Genomic DNA, 4,741 nt, shown 5'->3' with positions numbered 1-4,741 from the left:
GAAGAAAGAAAAAGAAAGAAAGAGAAAGAAAGAGAAAGAAAGAAAGAAAGAAAGAAAGAAAGTGGAAGAAGGAAAGAGAGAGAGCAAAAAAGAGAGGAGCAAGAGAAACAAACTTGTATTTTTATCAGTTCCCGTTCCTGAGCTTATTTCGGAGCTTTGATCCTTTCTCATCAGATGTGTTTATTACAGATATCAATGAGTGTCAGTCCAGCCCATGTGGATCCTTCGCAGGTTGTCACAACATAAAGGGAGGTTTCCGGTGTGTATGTGACAGAGGGTTTGTCTCCGGCCCCGGAGAAGGTTCTTTGAACACCATCACTCACTGTAAAGGTAAAGACTTGACTGTCCCTCTCAGACAATCCCACAGCGATGGCACTGCGCTTCTGTTTGGCTTTGATCTTCCTTGACATCTGCTGTCGTTGCTCCATATCTGCCCCGTCCATGGAAATGGGCAACACAGTAGGAGGCCTTTTGGCCCATTGTTTGTGCCAGTGTTTGCTCCTCCAACAAACCATCCACCCATATCCCCATTCCCTGCTCCTTCTTCATGTCCTGCAGTCGCCTTCCTCGGCATGTGCCCGGCTCGTATCCCTGTGGAGATCATTCCATGCACTGTTTGTGCTCTGGGAGCTACACAGTGTGGGTGAGTGAGTGAGTGAGTGAGTGAGTGAGGGAGGGAGGGAGGGAGGGAGGGAGGGAGTGAGGGAGGGAGGGATATATAAAGATAGAAAGAGCAAGAAAGAACCTGAGAGGAAGACAATAATAATAATAATAACAGTAATAATAATAATAATCCTTGCATCTGATATAGCGCTTTTCACATCTTCGAGACGTCCCAAAGAGCTTTACAGAATATACTGTGAAGTGAATTGACTGCATATTTGTGGGCGAACGCAGCAGCCAATTGCGCACAGCAATGTCCTACAAACAGTCGTGGATTGAAAATGACCAATTTATTATTGTTTTGGTTTTGGAGGGATTATTATTAGGCTCTGTGTGGAGTAAGGAAACTTGCCCGAGGTCTCGCCCTGACCTGCCGGGAATTGAAATCTGGTCTCTCACTTGCAAAGCGAGTGCTCTAACCACTGAGCTGCAGGACTCCCCGAGAGAGATAGAAGATTAGAGGAAAGAGAGATAAGAGGAAAAAAATAGATAGAGGTAGAAAAAGAGATAGAGGAAGAAAGAAAGAGAGAGAGAGAGCAAAAAAGAGAGGAGCAATAGAAACAAAATTGTATTTTTATCAGTTCCCGTTCCTGAGCTTATTTCAGCGGCTGTGCCTTCAGTCACTGTGCCCCGAGGCTCTGGGACTCCCTCTCTCCCTTCGCTTCGCCCCTTCTCCTCCTACCGTCAGGTCTCTGCTGAAGACCTTTCTTTTCGTCCACACCTTTGATCACCTTCCCCTCCCCCTTCCCCTCCCCCTCCCCCTGGCTCGGCTCCGGGATCTGTTACTGTGAAGTGCTCTGATATGCCATATGGTGTGGAGGGCTCTATATATATCCAAGTTGTTGTTGTGATCCTTTCTCATCAGATGCTTTTATTACAGATATCAATGAGTGTGAGTCCAGCCCGTGTGGCGCCAACGCAACTTGTCACAACTTAAAGGGAGGTTTCCTGTGTGTATGTGACAAAGGGTTTGTCTCCGGCCCCGGAGAAGGTTCTTTCAACACCATCACTCACTGTAAAGGTAAAGACCTGATGGCACTGCGCTTCTGTTTGGCTTTGATCTTCCTTGACATCTGCTGTCGTTGCTCCATATCTGTCCCGTCCATGGAAATGGGCAACACAGTAGGAGGCCTTTTGGCCCATTGTTTGTGCCAGTGTTTGCTCCTCCAACAAACCATCCACCCATATCCCCATTCCCTGCTCCTTCTTCATGTCCTGCAGTCGCCTTCCTCGGCATGTGCCCGGCTCGTATCCCTGTGGAGACCATTCCATGCACTGTTTGTGCTCTGGGAGCTACACTGCGTGAGGGGCAGTGTATAAATGCATGTTGGTGTTGTTTGGCTTCGAGTGTGGCTATTGAAGGCTTTTGACCCCTGGTTGCTAAACAATAAGATGAAATCGTTCTTGTTGCAGCAATGCACTGTACACTGCCGGCCGTCCTTTGGATGAGACATTAATCCGAGAGAAGGAAGTTTCTCTCTCCCAGTGTCGTGGCTGACAATCCCCCAGACACAATTAGTCACTAACTCCATGGCTCTTTGTGTGACATGACTGTGTGCAAAATTGGCTGCTGTCTTTTCTCACAAAACACAGTCACTGCACTTTACAGCAAATCCTCAAAATGCACGGATTAATATCATTATTAAGAAGAAGAATTCATAATACAAAGTCGACCCCCAGGTGTGCATTTCCCTCTCAACACTAGGCTCCATGGACCGATCACCCCGATCCTCACCAGGCTTCACTGGCTCCCCATCCCCCAGAGGATCGAGTTCAAGATCCTTGTCCTCACCTTTAAAGCCATCCACGGCCTTGCTCTGCTCCACCTCTGTCACCTCCGAGAACCATACCAAACTGTCCTGTCCCTCTGCTCAGCGGCCACTGGCCTGCTCTACGTCCCCACCATGCCCACCCCACCATTGACAGTCAGGCCTTCAGCCCATCACAGAGCCCCTCATTCTCGCTCCCTCCGTTGACTCCTTCAACGCCCATCTCAAGACCCTACTCTTTAACCAGGCCTTTGGTCAGCCTTCCACCTTCACCCTCTTGACAACAGTCTGTAGCTCAGTTACAAACTATACAGCCCCTTGGGATGTCATCCCTACCTGAAATGTAATGTTTCAATGCAATTTGTTGTTGTTGCTGTTCAACAATGTTTAGAGAAGCTGGAGACTCTTTCGGCTTAAAAGAAGATGTCTTAGAGTTGGCCATGTAGAGATGTACAAGAATTTTCATGGGATTCAGACAGTAAACCCAGAACAATACTTTCCATTGCACCGAGGCAGCAGGACAAGCTGGCGCAGCTTCAGGGTTGCGTTGGGCAGGGCGGGCACCAGGAAGTATTTATTTACCGAGTTGGTATTGATGCCTTGGATCATTTGTCAGGAAGGCTGACAGTCAATGGTGGCGTGGGCATGGCGGGGTATGGCATGGCCCATCGAGTCTGTGCGGCTCTTTGACAGAGTGTCACTTTCACTAACCCCAATCACCAGCTTTCTCCCCATAACCCCACTAACCCGTCTTCCCCGGATACCTATCCAGTTCTCTTTTAAAAGCTGTTATCTAATCGGACTTCACTGCCCTTTCGGGCGGATCATTCCAAATTCCAACAACTCGCTGAGTGAAAACATTTCTTCTAATCTCTTCTCTGCTTCTTTTGGTAGATATCGTAGGACTGTGACCACGAGTCACAGACACACCAACCAGTGGACACAGCTTTTCCCTATCTCGCCTGTCGAAACCTTTCATGATCTTGAAGACCTCTATCAGGTCCCCGCATAACCTTCGCTGCTCGAATGGGAAAAGTCCTAACTTCTCCACTGACCTCATAGCCAAGGTTCCCCATTCCTGGGGAGGTTGAGATGACCTCGGACGCCAAGTAGAAATGCCTTGTTTTTCCCTTGATGATGAATTCCGTGCCGTTCATGCCCTGCACCTCTCTATCTCTCCGACCTACTTGCCCCTCAATCCATCGCCTCTGCTTAACAGGCTCCAGCCTCCTGCACGTCACTGATGCTCTCCATCCCACCATCGGTGGCTGCGCTTTCAGCCACTACACCCCGAAACTCTGGAACACTCTCCCTCTGTCACTCTGCCTCGCCTCTTTCTTCTCCATCTTTAGGTCGTGCCTGAAGACCTTCCTGTTCGACCGTGCCCACCGTCACCTGCCCCCTTCCCCCATCTTGGCCTTGTGCTCCACCACTCTTAAGTTCTCTGGCTTCGCTGCCAATAGCACCACACGGGATATTTAACATCCACCTGAACAGACTCGGTTTAGCGCTTTGAGAGGTCTCAATGACATGATAAGGCCCTATATCAAATTCAAGGATTATTATTATTATTATCCACACGTACCTGTGGTTTTCCCCCCAGTCACTGTGTCCCGAAAGATGTCCATCGTGTTGTTCCTGGCCTGAAACCTCACCCTTTCCCGCTCGGATGTCCCTTCCCCACGAAACATCCGCACTTCCACTTCTAAGAAGCAAAGGACACAAACACGGGTCGTTTCCGAGGGCAACGGGACAGCATTCAATGCGTTAAACAATGATTTATGTACCTACCACTGTTAGTAACATTATTATCACTTTGAATATTAATTAGTTATAATATTACATTAATCATCTCATTTTATTGCTGGGTTATTATTACTAATATTAATATTTCTGTGTATCTTTATTACAAATACATGACATTATTGTGTAAGAGTCGGGGTGTCGTGACATAATTACTTAACACTGGAGTGCCCTTCACGTTGGATGTCCTCCTCACGTGAAAGGCGCTACACAAATGCAAGTTGTTGTTCTTGTTGTTGTTGTTTACCCATGATTTCCGTCTGGTTCCTCCTCACTCCCTGATCGGGCAGATCCAATGCAGCCGCAATTGCGGATTTCTCCACCAGGGTTAGGAAGGCGTTAGCAGATTGCATGCGCTCGTCAGTCTCCATACTGTTCCACAGCTCGTCTCTGCCCACGAGGTCGCTTGCGAATGACGTGACGTTCTGTTGACATGACAGCGTTGGTTATAGCACTCGCCTCGCAAGCGAGAGGACCCCGGTTTGATTCCCGGGTCAGAGCGAAAC

At 48.3% G+C, this 4,741-nt stretch overlaps 1 long non-coding RNA gene across 1 annotated transcript; it reads left to right on the top strand.

Moving 5' to 3' along the window:
* Positions 1-221: 221 nt before the first annotated feature.
* Positions 222-3,358, top strand: LOC121851128. Its single transcript, XR_006085832.1, has 3 exons — positions 222-330; positions 1,544-1,684; positions 3,327-3,358. It is a non-coding gene; the product is annotated as an uncharacterized LOC121851128 (long non-coding RNA).
* Positions 3,359-4,741: the final 1,383 nt, after the last annotated feature.

Source organism: Callorhinchus milii, unplaced genomic scaffold (genome assembly GCF_018977255.1).
Source record: "Callorhinchus milii isolate IMCB2004 unplaced genomic scaffold, IMCB_Cmil_1.0 Scaffold29, whole genome shotgun sequence".
Classification (NCBI taxonomy): domain Eukaryota; kingdom Metazoa; phylum Chordata; class Chondrichthyes; order Chimaeriformes; family Callorhinchidae; genus Callorhinchus; species Callorhinchus milii.
The sequence above is the reverse complement of the archived record's forward strand: the minus strand, read 5'-3'. Positions and strand labels throughout refer to the sequence as shown.